Source organism: Mixophyes fleayi, chromosome 9, assembly GCF_038048845.1.
Source record: "Mixophyes fleayi isolate aMixFle1 chromosome 9, aMixFle1.hap1, whole genome shotgun sequence".
NCBI lineage: Eukaryota > Metazoa > Chordata > Amphibia > Anura > Limnodynastidae > Mixophyes > Mixophyes fleayi.
This window is the reverse complement of record NC_134410.1, coordinates 14,938,328-14,961,287: the sequence shown is the minus strand read 5'-3', so window position 1 is coordinate 14,961,287 and position 22,960 is coordinate 14,938,328. Positions and strand designations below refer to the sequence as shown.

The 22,960-nt window shown below is 38.7% G+C and overlaps 1 long non-coding RNA gene across 1 annotated transcript; it reads left to right on the top strand.

Moving 5' to 3' along the window:
• The first annotated feature begins 11,728 nt into the window (after positions 1 to 11,728).
• Positions 11,729 to 19,377, top strand: LOC142101441 (uncharacterized). The gene is made up of 3 exons (XR_012679010.1): positions 11,729 to 11,793; positions 14,788 to 14,833; positions 19,267 to 19,377. It is a non-coding gene; the product is annotated as an uncharacterized LOC142101441 (long non-coding RNA).
• Positions 19,378 to 22,960: the final 3,583 nt, after the last annotated feature.

Here is a 22,960-nt window from a genome sequence, read left to right as displayed (position 1 = left end):
TCTGTAGCACCCTTTTCTCCCCCCCCCCGTTTTCTGTAGCATCCTCTACCCCTATTTTCTCTGTATTAATGTACTTACTTACTCTTTTTTCTTCTTTTTCTTCTGCCCGCAGGCAGATCTAAAAATGCGGTGCTGATACAGTGCAGCACCGCAATGTAGACTTATGGACTGCAGGAACGCTACATTGCGAGCAGAAGATCTGCCCTGGGCGATCGAAACGCCTGCATTTATTTAAATAATAATAATGTCTCATTCTGAGAAATTATTGTCTACTCGACCGCAGTGCTGCCCCCCAGAGGCTGACGCGCTAGTCAGCTGCCTAAAGGTGACGCCAGCCCTGTACAAATGTATATCAAATAATCAGTTGAGGTAGCAAACAATATTTGTCCATGTAATAAAATAATAACGCAGCAATATCTATACATGAACATTCACATAGATTATACTTCAGGTAAAACAAAATGCGTCGCCCAACTTCATTCCTTTGTCACAGTAAGAGGTACCACTGACCCACTTATCATTACTTTAAACAACTAACTACTCCTGGCTGCATACATAAGACCATGATCTCTCAAACATTGTTCTATGACTATAAACTGCAAACACCTGGCTTGAACAGTGCAACACATATCATGCAATAATATATATATATATATATATATATATATATATATATATAGATAGATAGATAGATAGATATATATATCAATTATGAATGTTCAGTTCTTGGTATCCTATGGTATCAAAGGCATAGATAGTTATTACTTGCTCCAGATTTTTGGTGCGTGCATGCAATATAAAAGGTTGAAGAAACAGCACAGATCCGCTGAATTACAGTACTTGATAGAGCACCAATAACCATTAAATATATACATACCACTTGCTTATCTTCTTGGTAGGAATACATATATAGGTAGATTTCTCACAAATTCAATCACTGATACTCCTCTTCTGTCACATGTGGTTTTCCCAAAGTGGAGGCAGAGACATATGTAACAAACTCCAGATGTTCCCTCCTTTTACAATGTGTTACATTTTACACTTGCAATTCCCTTCACTGAAATGCTCCTTCTTTGTGATTAACAAATGCAACTTTCTTGGTATCTCAGTCCCCAAATTCCTAATTATCTCTCCTTGCACTATCACCCTTGAAATTAGAGATCAGTCCTCCAAAATGGCTTTCCATACACAACTTCAGAGTCTCCCCACCAGTTCCCTATTTAACTAGTAGTATTACAAACACAGTCCAGTAACTTGACAATGTAGAAAAATATGAGTACTTATACAACTGATCTCCAGTTTCCACTTTCATTATGGCCCCATTCTGCAATGGAGTCTGATAGCCTTCTCCATTCCTCTCCAAATGGTCTCTGATTCTCACTCTTAAATTCCTCTTCCACTCTTCTTCGATAAGCAGGGCCATTTTAACAACATTATGGGCCCCCGGGCAAAGCAGTGCACTGGGGCCCCTATATATAGATATAGATATAGATATAAATATATAGATATATACAGATACAGATATAGATATAGATATAGATATATAGAGATAGAGATAGATAGATGTACTTGCTCAGTGACCCTTGAAGGTTTTTTTTGCAGGCTTTTTTCTTTTGCAGGATTATTTATTCTCATTAATAGCCGTGCCTATGGGGCCCCACGGGCAGCTGCCCATCGTGCCCAATGGAAAAGATGGCCCTAGCCTCCTGTATCTTTCAACTGCTCTGTCTCAAACGACTTCGACTCTCCCACACACATTGCTCTCTGCTCTCTCTGACTCCTCCTCTCTTCTTCTTTCCAGAAACCCCCTCATCACCACCTCTGCGCGACTCTGAGACACCACCCCAAAGCATTCTGGGTCATGTAGGCTCCGGGCAGCTTCTCCATGTTCCGCTGTATATGCAGTTGAGATGGTCTATAATGTACTATTTTATTTAACTTCTTCAAATGTATAGATGGACAAGTTCATTAAGAGGGAAATGTATATGATTTAGTACTTATAAATTAGACAGAAGAAACTCTTTCTGTGCTATCATTCATGCACTAGCTGTGTGTACTTCGTCACCGATAAACCTGTCTCATTCACATTTCGCTCTCCCTACCACAAAGTAAATTGCACTGAAGTCAATGTGCTTTACTTTTGTCGTAAGAAAATCAATTTAAGCTAGATACTGCAGAAAAGCCCTGGATAGCTCCTACTACAGTCATAAACACACCATGCCTTTACTATAACATTTTCATATTTCAGATTGTAAAGACAACTACACCCACAATGTAATGGCTGAGATAGGTTGCTAGGTTATCAGTGGACTACACATTACATGGTAGTTCCTCCAATGCACACACAGATGGAGATACAGTTACACATGCCACTAATGAAAGATGAAAGTCACATCCCACTGATGGAAGCCGATAGCTAAAAGACTGCTTGTATGAGACAAATAAATCACATAGAAAATCCTAGTAGTTCCTCTTCAAACTTGAAGTGAGAGACAACACGGTTTTGACGGTCCTTGAGCACACATTGGTGCACACGCACTTATGATCGCAGAAAGAGACCAACACGGGAGAGAGGGAGCGCCAGGATGATGTCAGCCACATGGCAACAACCAGTGCTGCCATCGTCGCAGAGAAAAAAACCCTAAATGCATTCAAGAAAGACTTCAGACGGCCCCATCAGGCCACAGCCTTATCAGGAGAAGTCCCAGGAAGGCCTATGACCAATCTGCCCCTGTCAGCATGGACCCTCTCGTCACAGTAGAAGAAGAGTGACACTTAGAGAAATCAGCTCATATTTATACACATTTGCAGTCATTGCACAAGTTAGAAAAATAAGGAAATTATGATTTGAACAATAAAAAGACAAGATGCTCAACACAGATAAAAATAAGAGACATTGATGGATATTGAAGGAAAGAAAGGTTATATCTTAAACATTAATTACTTTTTAAGTCAAGAATAAGGAAAGAACAGTAGATGGGTAAAAGGTTGTGTCTTGTACAAGGAATTGTGCTGTTCGGCAAAAACAAGACACAATATTAGATTTCTTGGAATTATCACATCCTGTCCTTGAATATAGTTCTGTTACACACACAATCCATATTATACCTTCCCTTCATATCTGGATTGAGTTATTGCTTTAATAAAACAATTTATGTTTTCACCATAATCATGGCTCCATAGCTGCCATTACAAGATTCCAGTAATTAGAGCAGAAATGTGACAAGTGCAACATTCTTGGCCCATCAGAGCACAAACACCTCCCAGATCAGTTAACAAGATTGGAAGATCTTCCCTATCTTCCAAATATGGGCTACTCCTTCATTCATTTTAAGAAGGCGACCTTAGGTTACATTAACAACTTTGTCTAGGATTTCTGAATATTCTTGTGGGTTGGGTACACTTTAACTGTGAGGACAATTCCGACACTGAGGAGTCCTCCACTTAAAATCTGAAAGTCTATTGACGGACACCTGACTAGTCGGAATAACTTGCACTCAGCATCCTGCTGCAATTGGAGATCTACAGCGTCGGTATGGAGGTAAGTCTGCTTATATTTAAATTGTTTTTTCACACATTGGATTTTAAGTGGAGGACTCCTCGGTGTCGGAATAGTAGTAATCGTGAAAACGATTACCACCGATTCTTGTAATCTGCCCACACCTACATGCGGGAATAAGGTTTACCAAAATTGTTCATTCTTGTTTATGCATTAAATACTCATGTGTATTTCTAGGAATTGCCTGTAATTCTTATATTATTAAATGACAAAAATAACATAGGCTAAAAACACTTGTCCCATTTGTGACTCTTTTACCACATAAAGATTGCAACCTCCTGGGCAGAATACATGAAAAGCCATGTCCAACTCCCCCTGGCTTTGGGATGATTGGTGGAGGAATAGTAGTTTAAAGTAGTTTTGGTAGTAGACGGAGAGCTAGTTGAGCAACTGGCAAAGAGGGTAAGCACAGGTAGAGTGGTAAGACAAAAGAAAAATAATGTGGGAAGTGATGGCAATGATAGACTGAAATGACTGAAAAGGGGAAAAGTGTGAATTACATAGACCAGAAAGGAGGTTTGTATAATGAAGGAGAGAGATAATGAGACATTCAATTATAGTTTCAATAGATTCCATGTGTATAAAAGGTGCGATTCATGAAAATCTTCCATCATGAAACTGGAATGAATGAGAGAGGGTCTTACAATTAGGAGAGAAGGGGTCAAGGATGACACCCAGGTGCCTTAATTGAGACACTGAAATGAGAGACAGATATTGAGAGGAGAGGAGATAAGGGGGTAAAATACATGAGTCAGCATGACAATGAATTTAGTATTTGACAAATATAATTTCGAAAAAGTATTGGACATTCATAAAGACATTACAGAAATAGGGATAAGGGAGAGGAGGTAGAGAGCAGAGGACTCTACATATATTTGGGTGTCACCATCATACAGGGAGGAGGTGTAGAGGGAGAAGAGTAGATATTGAAGTAAATAACTTTGGTGTAATATAACTGGTAAGGGAAGAAGGGAGGAAATAGAGCTAGATGTAGTTACAGAAAAAAAATATTTATACTTCAGAATGAACACCTGGAAATGATATGTGTGAAAGTTTGGAAATATAAGAGGGAGATGAACGGTAGTGCAGACAGCAGAAGAATCATATGGAATTTGAATGAAGAATAGATAAAATAGTTGATAATTTTGTTGAGTGGACGGATATGTGTGGTAGAAAGAGCCAAGGATGCACTGTGGTGGATATGGGAAGGAATGATAAGAGAGGAAGGATGTGAGATGTTTGTGAAAAAATATATATAATAATATGAAAACATTATAATTATATAAAATGTATATAAATATTTAGAATATATTCATTTATTATATAATAATATCAAAACATACATATTTTCATAAAAGGGTAAATGGTATATGTATGTAAAAAATTGGATATATACAAACTATCCATACATCACAATATAAATACATATAAATTAACATAGAAAATGTCAATAATCAAGTAAATAATGAAAACTTATTGTTTCATGAAAAACCATAAGTTCAATTTCTCTATACAATATATATAAAATTGCTAAAAACACATACTCTATAAACATTCATTAACATTTTTATATAGCACATTAATAAAATCAGTACTTATCCTGGAATATTGACACAGGTACTGCGAAAAACATTTTTATGGGTCTTACAGATTCTGCACAGACTGGGCACTGCATAGAATAATAATATTAAACATATATATGATTCATTAAGGAAAGGATCTGCCGAAGTCCATCATTAGTAAAGAAGAGTAGGCGGAGATAGGGAGGAGATTGGGCGGAGATCTTAGTGATTTAAGAAGAGTAGGCGTTTACCTCCGGATCTGTCGGATAGTTAAGAAGCTGTACTTTGCATTTTCCTTAACTTCTTGCTTAACATTTAAGGAAGCTCATGGTCATGTTTAAGTCCCAAAAAATCATACCAGTAGCGCTGAATACCATCAGTGAAGTGTTGGAAAATCTTACTTTTGGTTTAAACTATCCACAATCACACATAAATATGCATAAGATTACACCTGCATAACTTTCTTTTTTTTTTTTTTTTTTTTTATATTAAATGACAATAACTAAACGCTGTTCTTTTTACTACATGACATGGTGGATGCACATTTTAAAGAAATTGCAATGTGAAGTTGTTGATGTGTAATCTCTATCAAGTTAATTAGCTTTTTTTTATATATAGATATATATTTTCTGCGAATAATATGCTAGCAAATTTAAAACAAAATCAAAGTTCAAATTGTATTGAAAACAAGCACCTTTGAACCATGAACAACACATTGCAGGAATCCCACTGAGAGAATATCTAACTTTCACAGGCTGTGAAGCTGGATTCGAACCCCCCACTCCACTGCTAGTAGCTGGAGTCACTAACCCCTAGGCCAAATATCAGATGTTTAAATACGTGCAGTATATACATGAGAACGACAAGCTGAATGCTTGCAGGTCAGATAAGTGTTAGTGGCCAGCTAAAGTGTAACTCAGAAAAACAATTGCACACACCAGCATCACCAAATAAGTCACAACACTAAACTGTTGGAAAACCATTGTTAGCTTGGAATACCCATAATCACAAATAATTAGGCACAACGAACATACACATTCAGACACATCTCTAATAACAAACAATTTTAATGGCTGTTTTTTATAATGAATGGTAAGAATTAGACAATGTACTGTTTTCACCCAAAATCCATGGAAAATGCGCATTTTATTTTGATTACATTGCAATGTTAATTGTCTGGGTATATTTATTTACATTTTTTTGGGCGGTTCTTTTGAATTAACTTTAATTTTTTCAGCTGCATGTTGGATCTGCACAAAAATAAAACATTAAATTGGGGGTTATTCCCCACCCTAGGATTCAAACTCCTGACCCTACATTTGCCAGTAGGGAAAATTGCAGTTGGAAAGAAACATACATTATATGGTCCTAGGCCGACAAGCCCATGTCTGCTATATAGCACATATGGAACATATATGTTTGTGGTCACATAAAACAGCAAAAAAACACCACAACACAGTTACTATTGCAAACCTCAAGTGTTAATGAGAAACATTATCAATTACACACATATATTTATTCACCTATATGATGGTTCTGGCATTTTTTTTTTTTTATTATTTTTTTTATAAAAAATGACACAGGCAAATCTTCTATGAAATATAACTGGCACATTGAGAATTCAAGACTAAACATGTATTCATAGATATTATTATTATTGTTACTATTACCCAAGCCTGCTTCATCCACTATTCATCATCATCATCATCATCATCATCATTTATTTATATAGCGTCAACATATTCCGTAGCGCTTTACAATTGGGGACAAACGTAATAAACTAATAAACAAACTGGGTAAAACAGACAAAGAGGTGAGAAGGCCCTGCTCGCAAGCTTACAATCTATGGGACAATGGGAGATTGACACATGAGGTTAAGTATACATTTTCCATCTTGGCCCAGCCAGACTGCAAAGGTAAGGTGACTCATAAGCTAAATGATCCAGTCACACAACAATGTTGGTCAGGGGGTAGTTGTCTTGTGTGAAATTGTGTAACAGGCTAAAGGTAGTGAGGTTAAGAGGGTGGTTGAGGAATATTATAAGCTTGTCTGAATAGGTAGGTTTTCAGAGAACGCTTGAAATTTTGTAGACCAGAGGAGAGTCTTATTGTGCGAGGGAGAGAGTTCCATAGAGTGGGTGCAGCCCGAAAAAAGTCCTGTAACCGGGAATGGGAGGATGTAATGAGGGTGGATGAGAGACGCAGATCTTTTGCAGATCTTTTGCAGAGTCTAGTACACTCCTAGTTTTGCTGGAAAGGTTCTTCTTCTTCTTCTTCTTCTTCTTCTTCTTCATTCTTCTTACTTCTTCTTTCTTCTTCTTTATTTCAGTTTTTAAAGCGGCAACGCACGGACCCATGTAAGTATTATTATTATTATTATTATCTTTAATTTATAAGGCGCCACAAAGGGTCCACAGCGCCGTACATAACATACCAAAAACAGTGAGCCATGACACAACATGATACAGAAAGAACAAAAGTGAACAAAAATATACACACAGACACAGGTAACATGGTAATGCAAATCAAATTATTACTGGGACAATGAGTGAAAGTGATGATAGAAATCAGCGAGATGTAAGCCAAAGCTTAAGAAAATAGGGCTAGGAAAGCAGGCCAAGAGGTACAGAGGGTGATGGAACAGTAGAAGGAGCACACAAGGCAAGAGGGCCCTGCTCCTGAGAGCTTACATCCTAAAGGAAAGGGGAGACACAAATAGGGTGGTACTAACTGGGGAAGAGAGTTAAGAGGAGGACTGATAGACTTGAATAAAGAAATGAGTCTTAAGAGCATGCTTGAAGCTTTTGAGAGTAGATGCTAACCTGATGGAATGTGGAAGATCGTTGCACAGCTGGGGAGCAGCCCGGGCAAAGTCCTGGAGATGGGAGTGAAGTACTTCCTTTACTTTAGGAGTCCATGCGTTGCCGCTTTAAAAAAAAGTGGAAGTGACGTCATTTGGAAGTGTCGCCCTCTCCTCACATCGGATCTGCCCTGTGTCTGTTTACAGGTAAGTAGGTGTTTCTTACATGTCGCTCTCTTCAGTATCGTAATAATTCTGTAGGTGTAAACACTGTCAGTGTACTACACCCAAATATTATTCTTTATCCAGATTATAAATGGTACTCCACCTCCAATGCAACATGCTTTTGACCATGTGTCAAATTTTTAAGATTTAAAATTTGCTTCCCTTAGTGATTGAAGACCAAACTCCACAACAATAAGGAATGTTGCGTACTCAAAATCATGACTTCAGTGCTTAGAGTCAGATATGCTAACCAGTAACCAAACGTGATGATATAAAGTACCAGACATTTGTAATATAACAGTGGTATAGTCCAAAGATACTCGGTGCAAATTTTTGTGCCCTATGCTCACAGTTATAGAAAGCAGATGTAAACTTTTAACAAACATTTAACCAGAAACAAATAAGTTCTACTTATTCCAACAGGCCATCAGAGGCGTGAAGAGAGGAGTGAGGAAGCTGAGCAAGAGGAGCCAGCGGCCCCACAGGCCATTGAGGAGGAGGAGGACCCAGTGGGTGCAGAGGCCAATGAGGAGGTGGAAGACCCAGTGGGCGCAGAGGCCATTGATGAGGAGGATGAGCCAAAGGCCACACAGGCCATTCTGGTGATGGAGGAGGAGCAGCATCAGATGCAGGCTTTGAAAGAGTGTAAGTTATTAACATCCAAACGTTCTACATTTGTATTTTGGTGTTGTTAGGCCCATTGTAGTGACCATAAAGCATGGTTTACACACACATCTTCATGAAAAATAGTTATCCATCACATAAACTTAGACCATGATGGCGCTAATATTTTTTTTTTTAATTCAACAACCCCCCCCAGCCAAACAACACACAAACGTGTCTCTATATATAATATATATATAATATACAATATACAGTATTAATCCTGTGGCTAGTAATGTAACATTCCCCACCTCTGATTCAGTCAAACATCACCCCAAGAAGTAATTTGCCTATGAAAAATAACAAAACCATGCTAATTTATGTAAATTTTGTGATTTTTACAGCTTAAGACCACAGAAATGATGTATCCACTCCACTATCAGCCGCCTCACTGCTACACTCCATTTACAAATATAATAAAAAAATCAAAAAATACAAAAAAAATAATTTTAAACAATAATTTTATGTTTATTTGTAAACGTTTAAAGTTATCTAAGTTTGTTTGTTATTTGGAATTTTCAACGTAAATTTGTTTCTTTAACCCAAACAATGGTGAGTGTGTCTTTTTTACATTAAATGCTAAACAGGTATTTAATGGGTTTTTACACATTTTCTTTGTGCTATTTAACACATACATTAAGCGTTATTTTACAAGGGTCAAAACCTGGTTGGCTCAAGGTCCAAATTTCCATTCCCCCCCCCCCTCCCCCCTAATTCATGGCCCAAAAGTGCACTGTAGTGTTTACTGTACTGCTATTTGTCATCTCTTCACAGGAATTGCAAGCTGTGATATGGGTCAGTTCTTTGGAAGACTCAGTTTGTTTGTCATTGTGCAAAAAGAGGGGATTGTCCTATAGGGGAAAGAGCTGTAAACTGCTTTTCTCTGTAATAGCAAATAGCAGTAATAACATTAACTCTATTTACTCATGTTAAGATATTGATTTCAAAACTGTACTCTTTGATTCTACGTTAACTGAGAAAATATTACAACATCCAACTGGCAGAGTTGGAAATAAGCCCATGGGAGAAGCCAACAAGCCTGGGGCCAGTTTGGCAAACATGGAGGAATGACACTTTTCATTTATCATTACTATTTTGTATGTTAAAAATATATTACTTACATTTTACCATTAGCAGAATTAAGGCTGCATTGTTTCCATTGATTAATACAGGTGAAATATGGTGGGAATTGTGACAGTTAAAATTATGGAATAGGAGATATGAGATTGCACCAAAAAATGCCAGTCTAGAAGTGGTCGGAATAGGTTAATTCTGTACTGATCTACAGAGATGTTAGAAGATGAATTATCTGCATATTATTCATAGACAATGACTTTGGATCAGTAAATATAGTTGGTTTGACATGGAGGGAATTCAATAACATTAAAACATAGGTACAGACAGACAGACACATAGGGCCTGAGTCCTTAAGGCTGGCAGCAAAATTGGAGCCTGAGGGGTGGGAGTTAGTTTAGCAGCCTAGGAGCTTTTTAAATTAAAACAAATTGGAGGTAGCCCAGTGACCTGGGCCAAACACTACACATATTTATATATATATATATACACATGTGCCTCAAATACATAATATACTTCGTAATACTGCTGTGTTCAGCATAACCCATTGGCCCGGTCTCCACTTAAGTCCCCATTTGTGATCTCCACTGAACTTGCAAACTGTTTGAACAAAGTACACCCATAGGGCTAGCATACATATAACAATATCTTTGTAGTAAGATAGTAGTAGTGCATTTTCACCATTTAAATAACCCCGCCCCGTAGGACTCTTCCCATAACAGTAATTTAATTTAATTACTGTAAAAATAAATTTTGACCAAGGTGCACTAGATGTCCAAAATGTGGCCAGGGTGCCATTAAGTATCTGGGCATGAGGCCACTTGTAGTACAACGGGCACCAGAATACCCATGGTTGGCACTTGGGGATTCACAAGAGGCCGTTGGTGCCTATATTGAAGACAGAGGTCTGAGGACCGAAGGAGCATAAATGCCAAGGCTGTGCCAGCCCTGCACTAATTAAGAGAGGGGAAGGTGAGAGAGGTTAGGGAAGATTAAGGGAAATGGCTTAGGTAGATCAGGTGTGAAGTAGAGGGGGAGCTGATTAGGAGGGAGCCATGGAAGAAGGGAGGGAGTAGTAGTAGGGATGGCCAGAGGGGATTAAAGGAAATTAAATTAAGGGAATCCAGGAGTGGAGGGTAGAGGAGTGTTTATCAGTGGCCATGGAGGGGGAGGGGCAAGTGGCGGCCATGGGGATACCTCCCTTTTAAAAGGCGGCTGATTACTCGACAACACTCTTATGGGGGTCTTATAAGAAGCCACGGTAAAATGGGGTGGGATCCCCAGACCTGGAGGAGCCAGGGGGCGTTGAGGGCCCCCTCTAATTGGCTGTGATAATTACGGCTGTGACTGGAGCTGATAAATACACTACTATTTTTTTTCCACCTTCCAAAAGATTGATTGTAAAATAAAGCTGTGACCTCTTTTTCGCCAAACAAATCTCATGTCTTTCTTTAAAAAAAAAGGGCGTGTGTAGCAAGAAAGGGATTGGTTGCTATAGGCAGCATCTCAACTTTTTCAAACCCTCAGTTTAGTAAATATACCACAATATGCTGCCGCAAGTTGTAACAAGAAACAGAACATTCAAGTGGAGCTGACACAGGTAAAGCAAAAAAACAGAGCCAAGTCCACAAAACACTTTTATTAATTGCATAATGTGGTTTTAGCAAACGCAGTGAATCAAATTATGTACTTTGGGTGCCGAAAGGGAGGGAGGATAATCTGCACCCCTAATTACCCCCCCCCTCCCATTACAAGGAAAACCACACCTTAGTTTCTGAGTTGTTACAATGTAATGTAATGAGTAAACATTGTCACTAATTCAACAATAGGATTATATATAAGTGAGGTGTAATATGAAGATTGGCAGAACACTCGTTTTACTTTCATCAGATCTGCAGCAGAAAGTCAGGGTAAGACTGTGATATTATTGTACCAATTAACTCAATTTTGGGGGGATAATTGTCATTTAATATGAAATCTTCCATGAATCATCAATATTGTAGTTTAAGCCAATGCTAAGTATATAAGTCACACTATCATTAGCAGCATATTATGTAATCAGTATAGTAGACACACCAGGAGGGGTAAAACAAATGATTGATGGTCTAGGTCAGTGTCCTCTAACAGTGCAGGTTTTCCAGCTCACAGGTGAAATAATTATAGCACCTGTGAATCTTTCAAAGTGTGTCAGTCAGTAATGACTGCACCTGTGCTCCAGCAAGGAGATCTGAAAAACATGCAATATAGTATTAATGGCACTATAATGTAAACTACTGAGGAGGGAAGGGATCTCGGAGTCACTATTTCAAGTGACTTAAAGGCAGGTAAACAATGTAACACAGCAATGAGGAAGGCAAGTCAGATGCTTGGTAGCATAGGGAGAGGAATCAGTAGCAGAAAGAAAGAAGTAATAATGCCACTGTATAGGTCATTGGTACGGCCTCATCTAGAATACTGTGTTCAGTTCTGGAGGCCATATCTCCAGAAGGATATAAATATATTAGAGACTGTACAAAGAAGGGCAACTAAAATGGTGCATGGCCTACAGCACAAAACTTACCCAGAAAGACTAAAATATCTTAATATGTATAGTATAGTATAGTATATGTATAATATGTATAGTTTGGAGCAGAGAAGTGAATGGGGGAACATGATAGAAATTTTCAAATATACCAAGGGTTATAACAAGGTACATGAGGGAAACATTCTACAAAGGAAGAGAAGTATTAGAACACGAGGACATGTACTGACACTGGGAAGAAGAGAAGTACTAGAACACGAGGACATGTACTGACACTGGGGGGAAGAGAAGTACTAGAACAGGAGGACATGCACTGAGACTGGGGGGAAGAGAAGTATTAGAACACGAGGACATGTACTGACACTGGGGGGAAGAGAAGTATTAGAACACGAGGACATGTACTGACACTGGGAAGAAGAGAAGTACTAGAACACGAGGACATGTACTGACACTGGGGGGAAGAGAAGTATTAGAACACGAGGACATGTACTGACACTGGGGGGAAGAGAAGTACTAGAACACGAGGACATGTACTGACACTGGGAGAAAGAGAAGTACTAGAACACAAGGACATGCACTGACACTGGGGGGAAGAGAAGTACTAGAACACGAGGACATGCACTGACACTGGGGGGAAGAGAAGTATTAGAACACGAGGACATGTACTGACACTGGGGGGAAGAGAAGTATTAGAACACGAGGACATGTACTGACACTGGAGGGAAGAGAAGTATTAGAACACGAGGACATGCACTGACACTGGAGGGAAGAGAAGTATTAGAACACGAGGACATGTACTGACACTGGGGGGAAGAGAAGTATTAGAACACGAGGACATGTACTGACACTGGAGGGAAGAGAAGTATTAGAACACGAGGACATGCACTGACACTGGAGGGAAGAAAAGTATTAGAACACAAGGACATGTACTGACACTGGAGGGAAGTAGGTTCAGAGGAAATTTGAGTAAATACGACTTCACAGAAAGGGTAGTGGATAAGTGGAATAGCCTCTCTTCAGAGGTGGTAGAGGCTAATACAGTAGAGCAATGTAAACATGCTTGAGATAGACGTAAGGACATCATTACAAAGGATCAAATAGGATTTAAGGTTACCATAGGTAAAAAAAATGGGCAGACTAAATGGGCCACGTGGTTCTTATCTGCTGTCAAATTCTATGTTTCTAGTATAATTGTGTACCCAAGTTGTACATGATTCTAATTATTTCATTTTCAACTGGAATACTTTAGTAGTAATAAATGTATGATTTTTGTCTTCCCATTATGTCTCCATTCCATGTGTAATACAGCAGTGTCTTATAAACTAGTTGCAAGCATGTGAATAGCGTCTGCTTTAAGCAAAACGTTATTGCATTTTAGGAATCTTAAAAAAATGGTTTAAAGCAGCTTTATTTCTGCCTCTTAGGGGGGTATTCAATTGTTCGTCCGGACCGCCGAAAAACTTGTGCTCTAAAACTATTACCGTTAATACGGTAATTACTCATTGAAATAAATTACCGTATGAACGGTTTTTACGCGCAATATTACCGTATTAACGGTAATAGTTTTAGAGCGCGAGTTTTTCGGCGGTCCGGACGAACAATTGAATACCCCCCTTAGTCTTACAAATACTTTGCAGCCAAAAGCTTTTGTTTTACTTTATTGTCCAGGCCAGGCGGACACTACATTCACACTGGAAGAATCCCCATATTAGAAGCAGAGGAGGAGTGACATTGTTATATAGGGGACGTTCCATGTACCACATTTGGCCCCCCTTACCTCTGTAATAAATCTCTTTCCCCACCCGTCACCTGTAGCCTGACCTCAGCATTAAAATATATAATCTGATGGCAGATAATAACCTCAGGACAGCTCTAGGATAGGTTTGGACAATGCTATGCAGCTCCTTTTTATGTTTATGGCCAATTCATTTGAAAGGGGTTTCTACATGCATTGCACAACTGAGTTAAACTGAATGAGCTGGAGAAATGAATGAACCATACAAATCAATAGGAAAAATACAGCACAACACTGATTAAACTGCTTGTGTCACTAGTGGTTATGTGCACAATGTCTTCTATTATATATGAAAGGACACTGATGTTAAGCAAGTAGCACCCAAAAAAGTGCCTCGATGCAACACACATGTAGATGTAAGTATGAATGCGTGGGCTTTATTTTAAAATGTGGTTGCACACATTGCACTTGCTTTACATTGCATCGGAACGCCATTGATCACAGAAGTACATGATAATTTCTAATATTCCTATAATTTACGTTAGTCAATGCATTATCCCATATATAACGTAATACAAAATAAGTAAGTTATGCTTTGTTTTGAGTGTATATACCTTCATTTTAACTTTTTTGTTTATTTATTTACAGTCACACGGTGTCATTGTGCCATAGAATAGAGAACTCTGCCCAGAAGGTAAGATCCTTAGATGAGTAGGTTAAAGGAATATCATTAATATCTAATATATAAAAGCCTTGCGGCGTGTGTTAGTGTGTGTTATGTGTGGAAAAAACTATTTTCTCAAAAAGGGCTCATCCAATTGACCTGAAATTTGGTATACTGACATTATTTGACAAAAAAATTATAATAGTGAAGTCAGTTAACTTCCATCGCCCCCCCTTCCCCCCATGGGAGGGGTAGTAAAGGCTAAATTTACCAGTTGAGGGCTCAAACTCTTGACCATGTGGGTATTTATTTACCAGAGCCTGTGTTTGGTCATGGACAATTGTATGTCGCATTTTCACAAGTACGGAGAAGCAGTGATGTGAAAGTGCAGGTTATGAATACTGCCCTTCAAGGAAGACTGATTGAGCACAGCGATAAGGTGTTTAGCAGAAACGTTGTGTATCGAGAGGTTTTAGAACAGTAAGACGATGGAGATGAAGGATGAGGTGATGGAGAAGAATGATGAGGTGGTGACATGTGGACAAAACCACGTTAAAAAAAGGCGCTTACGTCGGGAAGTAATGCTCTTCCCATGAGGAGGCCTGGCCTAGCCCCAAATGCATGACAAGAACCTTTTTAACACCTTAAGTAGCTTGATTTGACTAGAATGCATGAGTATCATGCACGGGTTAACCTGTATGTATATATATATATATATATATATATATCTTCATTTGTTGCATTAAAAAGATGATCATATCAATTCCGTAATCTAAAAAGCATATTTTTAATACTGTTTGTTTTGTTCTGACGCACCTCTTGGTTATTTAAAGAGAAGGAAAAACCGCACCAGGTAATCCACAATGCTTCCTTTAAAATACGCTCCGCTATATAGCTTTAATTGTTATGGTGAGTATCTCAAGGAAGGGTGCACCTAATCAAATAGATTGGTTTAGTAAGCAACAAAGAAAGAGAAATATGATCATATGGGGCACTTAAATTGACATTGTATATATAAATCACTAATCTTTATTAAGTTCTGCTAAATACAACTTTATTAATTCACATAAAAAACTACTGATAGCGAAATATTAAAAAGTGCATATGGTGAAGTTCCAAACAATAAATGTAACGGATAAAATAGACAACGTTAATTGTCCAGCCGTGATGCTACTCAATGATCATACTCTATATCTTCTTAACTTCTTAGTCATAGATATAAATCATGGATACATATTCCTAATAGATGTTCTCCCTCCAATATAGTTGTCATTATGTTCCCAATGGTTCCACCACCCTCTTTCACTGATCCCAATCGTCTTGATAGTATTATGGGTTAGGTGGGCTATTATCCCCGTCCACAGGGGAAACAGCGTCTGCTGTTCACTGCATATCTTACAGGAACGGAAAGGATTGAGCGGCAGTATCTGATAGTATTGCCCTCGCTAATCTTGTAAGATTGTGGTCATAATTATTAACATTGTATATTCAGGGTAACTGACATCTAAATCACGAACAGTAAACGTAGATAAAGCCTGTAGCGAAACTCGCGTCGGCAGACGCCGCGTTTACTGCTCGTGATTTAGATGTCAGTTACCCTGAATATAAAATGTTAATAATTAGGAACTAAACTAATTATCTAATGCAGGTGGGAATCAATGTACATCCATTGTATGTCCCTTGTGTGTGGGAAAACACAACAGAATAGCATATTGACGGTGGTTTTATTAAATGTGAAATCCGCATTTTCCATATAAAATGTAATGACTTTTCCCGTGCAGCCCCCCTTCACTGGAATGACCTCCCTCGTTCCATCCGTCTCTCTCCTACTTTGTGCTGCTTCAAACGTGCACTAAAAACTCACCTCTTCCGCATAGCCTACCAACCATCTATTTAACCCCTCACCTCCACTACTCGTTCTCCCTTCTCTCTTCTGGCTCCCCTTGTGCCTGATTCTGTCTACCCTCCTTTAGAATGTAAGCTCACATGAGCAGGGCCCTTTTCCCTCCTGTCTCCTCACCTGTTCTTCTGCTCCATGCTTATTGCAGCAGCCTGCCTGGAGTTTCTGAAGTATTGGTATTTTTGTTTATTGTTCTGTACTGTTTCACCCTTGTATTGTCTACTGTTTGTACTGTGTACGGCGCTGCGGAAATCTTGTGGCGCCTAACAAATAAATGATAATAATAATAATAATAATAATGAAATACAAATACCCCCACACCTTTTACTGCTTTAAAAACCCAATGGGAATATTTATTTTTTACATTAGACCAGATGGAATTGACAAACAAGTAACATACGGACCCGGCTTGATATAATATAACTCTAATTAATGTAGTTCTATCAGGTACAGGCATCAATATGCAACCAACCAATCAGAAGTGGAACTGTAGTGTTGCTGATGTCATCATCATCATCATCACCACCACCTACCTTTATACCAAGCCTCCGATACCTGCAAAACATGCGTCTCCTAAGAAGTGTACTTGGGAAATGTTCAAGTCTCATTCGGTCGCATCTCTGGGGGACGTGTTACAACCTTACTATATGTACCCACCTGTAAGTCTAAGATATCCAGAAATCTAGTTTTGGGCGTATTGTGGTACACATGCGCAGTAGAGAAAGACGCATATTTATGGCAGAAAAATGATGCATGTTGTATTAGTTTTACATACTATGTATGCTCCATATATATTTTCTATATAAAAATTATCCATATTAGGTTATGTTTATTGCAGACTTAGAAAATGTAATGTATTCCAATGGGAAACTAGGATATAAAAGGGGGGAAGGGGGTTGCAAATAATTTGGGGGTGTGCAGGGCACAATGTGGGATCTGTACAGAAGTACCAGCCACACTGACAAAAAGGTCCAGAGGGAACCAATCCAGAGGAGCAGGACTTACCCCACTGATAGAGGGCATGTATTGGGGAATAGTATACACCCTTATAGAAGGATAGTCAGTACCCTTATTACGTGACTATGGATCTTACTGATTATATATATGTGCAATATAAAGTTCCATCAGTATGCATGCCAAAAAAAGTCTGTTAACTAAATTAACAGGTCTTAATATTATAATCATTAATAAAAAAATACATGCTAAAAAAAAGTTATTATTTTAAAAAAAAATATTTTTCTGTATATGAAATACATAAATCAGGATGTTCTTAATGCATACTGTATATAAAATGTAAAAAAAAAATCTATATTTTTAGAGATTCTTCATGTATACGTGTCAGTCATCACTATCAGTCGGCACTTACAACTACTCTGTAGATGGAGGAAGAGATACGGCTAAAAACCACGGAGATGCGTACTCAGGCAATGTATAGTAAGTGCGTGCCGTAGTCGAGAGCACGCATTTACTATTTTATTTATTATTTTTATTATCATTTATTTGTTAGGCGCCACAAGGTTTCCGCAGCGCCGTACATAATACAAACAGGAGACCATACAGGGTGACATAGTACACAGCAATAAACACAAAGTACCAATACTTCAGAACTCCGGGCAGACATATGAGTGAAGATGGAGTAGAAGAACAGGTATGGAGACAGGAGGGGAGAGGGGCCCTGCTCATACGAGCTCACATCCTAAGGATTTACTACACATTGCCTAAGTATGTCCGCCCCTTCATGCCCCTTCACGCCCAATAAGTTGTCGGCAGTCAGAAATGTCATTTGCGGACATGAATTAGTTGGAATTGCGCTCACTGGCGCAAAGTCCTTTTCTGAGCATGCACAGAGCGATATCCCACAGGGTGCAGCACACAATGGGACTTACGTCTGCAGGTGAATCAGGCCCAGTATCTGTATAAACACAATTTACTGTGGAAAGTTCAGAATATTTATCAAGTCAGGGCAAATTATTGGATTGGCCTGTTTGTCGAATACTTACACAACACAGAGACGATCTAGAAGAATAAATAGAAACAAGAAGAAACATAGACACACAATTGTTGATAAAATTACAGAGCAATATATAACAAATATCCCTACACACTAAGAGCGGTGATACAGAAGCATCACACGTCCCAGATAATAATAGTACATACATGGACGAGGAAGAGGGTGATGAGCACAAACTATTAGAGCAGTCACTCCATAAACAGCTAATGACTATTACTAAAGATATCCCGCTTTATACTTCTCTTTAGGACCGTCACATTTGATACATAGAGGACAATTTGGAAGTTTAGTTTAGGTCGGAACTAAAATGTTCATATTATCTGAACAATGGGTAGAGCCCAATGCATGTGGCAGCATTGTGATCTAAGTCAGTCTACATTATGTCTATGGGTGGGGCAGCTTGTCTCTATGTGTATTGTATATAAAATACTAGAAGCAACAGATCATGTATTATTAATTCCATGACTGTAACTCTCTGGCTGACAAAATATCTTGTATAAAATGCTTCAGATTGTCCCAGCTGTCACCTCACCCCCGTGTTCCTCTTCTCAGGTACCTCCAGCAAAGATGTCCTCAGCAGCAACATTTCTTATCATATTTGTGATCCTCTTCAACATCTCCCAGCTGTCCTGTCAAACATGGGAAAGATTTTCTGCAAAGCACCTTACTACGTCATCAGCAACAGGCTTCAACTGTGACAGGGCCATGAACGATCCCATATTTATAGAAAATGGGCAGTGCAAACCTGTCAATACCTTCATTCATTCCACTACTGGACCAGTAAAAGATATCTGTAGATCTGGCACTGGCGAGAGAAATATAACTAGTACAACTACATTTCAACTCACTACATGTACAAAAGTGAACAGATGTAACTATACTGGACGTTATCAGCAGTCTGTGATATGTGTAACCTGCAAGGATAAAAGACCTGTACACTTTGAAAGAATAGGAAGGTGCAAGAAACCCTCCTCTATATAACATAGAGGAAGAGATAAGCCCTTCTCTGTATAACACATAGGTAAAGATAGAACCTCCTTTGTATAACATATCAGGAGATAAAGCTTCTTCTGTATAAGGCTGGGCACACAGTACAGAATTTTCCGACTAATGTGTTATCTACAATGATTGTACCAATAACTGCAAATAATAAAGGTCCCGATCAGCAGCTGATTCATGTGTATACACTATATATGTTTTAAAAGATTTACCCTCAGATCTGTGCTCTTCATCTGTCATAACCATCAGCTGAAAAGATCATGGCTCTGTGCACTCACAATCATGATCTCCATAGAGTTCACAGACACTGCCGGATTGGAACGGCATTGGAACAAGATTTATAGTTCTGCTGAACAATTAAATTAAATGACGATCGGTACTGTGGAACGACTGTTGTTCATCATTTAAGCATAAACACCAATGTGATATTGGCCCGAACAGTTGTCTATCGTGTGATTGACCAAATAGTCGGCTGAAAAACCTGTAGTATGTAACAAGCCGAACACAAAGGAAGAAATAGACCATTCTCTGTATAAGACAAAGAGAAGGTATAGAGCCTCCTCTGTATAACACACAGCTACACATAGATTCTCCTCTGTATAACACATAGCTAGAGGTAGACTCTTCTCTGTATAACACACAGCTACACATAGATTTTACTTTGTATAACACATAGCTAGATAGGTCGTCCTCTGTATAACACATAGCTACAGATAGACTCTTCTCTGTATAACACATAGCTACATATAGACTCTCCTCTGTATAACACATAGCTACAGATAGACTCTTCTCTGTATAACACATAGCTACAGATAGACTCTTCTCTGTATAACACATAGCTACAGATAGACTCTCCTCTGTATAATACATAGCTACAGATAGACTCTCCTCTGTATAACACATAGCTACAGATAGACTCTCCTCTGTATAACACATAGCTACAGATAGACTCTCCTCTGTATAACACATAGCTTCAGATAGACCCTCCTCTGTATAACACATAGCTACAGATAGACCCTCCTCTGTATAACACATAGCTACAGATAGACTCTCCTCTGTATAACACATAGCTACAGATAGACTCTCCTCTGTATAGCACATAGCTACAGATAGACTTTCCTCTGTATAATACATAGCTACAGATAGACTCTTCTCTGTATAACACATAGCTACAGATAAACTCTCCCCTGTATAACACATAGCTACATATAGACTTTCCTCTGCATAACACATAGCTACATATAGACTCTCCTCTGTATAACACATAGCTACAGATAGACTCTTCTCTGTATAACACATAGCTACAGATAGATTCTCCTCTGTATAACACATAGCTAGAGGTAGACTCTTCTCTGTATAACACATAGCTAGGAATAGACTCTCCTATGTATAACACATAGTTACAGACAGGACTGTGTTAGTGTGGCAGTGGTGGTTGGCAGAGGGGAGTGGATGGATTGGAGTGTAGTGCTAAGTGAAGTTGAGGATGCAGTTAGGAAAGAATTGGCTTTGGGATGATTGGTGGAGGAATAATAGTTTAAAGTAGTTTTGGTAGTAGATGGAGAGTTAGTTGAGCAACTGGCAAAGAGGGTAAGCACAGGTAGAGCGGTAAGACAAAAGAAAAATAATGTGGGAAGTGATGGCCATGATAGACTGAAATGACTGAAAAGGGGAAAAGTGTGAATTACATAGACCAGAAAGGAGGTTTGTATAATGAAGGAGAGAGATAATGAGACATTCAATTATAGTTTCAATAGATTCCATGTGTATAAAAGGTGCGGATCATGAAAATCTTCCATCATGAAACTGGAATGAATGAGAGAGGGTCTCACGATTGGGACAGAAGGGGTCAAGGATGACACCCAGGTACCTTAATAGACACTGAAGTGAGAGACAGATAGTGAGAGGAGATTAGATAAGGGGGTAAAATACAGGACAATGAATTTAGTATTTTACAAATATAATTTCTAAAAAGTATTGGACATTCATAAAGACATTACAGAAATAGGGATAAGGGAGAGGAGGTAGAGAGCAGAGGACTCTACATACATTTGGGTGTCACCATCATACAGGGAGGAGGTGTAGAGGGAGAAGGGTAGATAGGGAAGTAAATTACTTTGGTGTAATATAACTTGTAAGGGAAGAAGGTGTAGAGAGAGAAAAATAAATATTTGTACTTCAGAAGGAACACCTGGAAATGATATGTGTGAAAGAGGCCTATTAAATGGAGGTTTGGAAATATAAGAGGGAGATCAACGGTAGTCCAGGCAGCAGAAGAATCATATGGAATTTGAATGAAGAATAGATAAAATAGTTGATAATTTTGTTGAGCAGACGGATATGTGTGGTAGAAAGAGCCAAGGATGGGGAATAAGTTATGAAGTATTTGTGTGCTACATAAAAAAACAGTCAGTATTTGAAAAAAGTAAATTAGTTATTAAGAAAATTAGAATGTTGAAAGGGCTAAAAATGATTTTAAGATTGGTATTGAAAATGTGTGAACCACATTAACGGTAGTAGTAAATGTAGAAAATAAATTTACTTGCTTTAAATAAAAAAATTGTATTACAGACAAGAAAAATATGTTACACTCTAGTTTGATAAAATAAACAGGAAAGCACATTTGCATGTACAATCCACATGGCCACGTAACTATAGATATGTGTGCATTAATACTAGTGACTTCAAGTATGGGTTTGGCAATGATAATTTTTACAGTAAATTTAGTTTTCCTATAAACAATGTTAACAATCTGTGACAGGATGGACCGCTTATGCCACCCTGCTTGTTGTTGCTGGGAACCGGCTGGGCTTACTTTGCCAACGTCTCCTTTCTTTATCCCAATTACGCCCTCTAACCACAGTAGGAGGGACTTAAGCTGCTGCCACCAATTGACTCCTTCATGGCATCCAGAACCGTGTTCCTTCTGGGTAACTGTCGCTGCTGGTGTACCCCCTTGCTGGTGCACCTGGGCTGGTACCCCTGACCTCTTCCTATAGATCAGGGTTGCTGTGGATGGATCCCACTTGGCCTATCACACTGGCCAGAGCTGCTGGGTAGTAGGCAGTAACGTAAAGCTGGGTTCAAACCTCAGAACGGCCGGAAATGGATAAGAGTTGGGTCTAATCTGTAGGTCACAAGAAATTACAGCATGGAATAAGTTGTCAAGCAGGTCTTGAAGCAAGTGATGTTTATTTAGCTCAAGTGTCCTGACAAGGACAGTTCACACTGGTTGAAGGTACCAGTG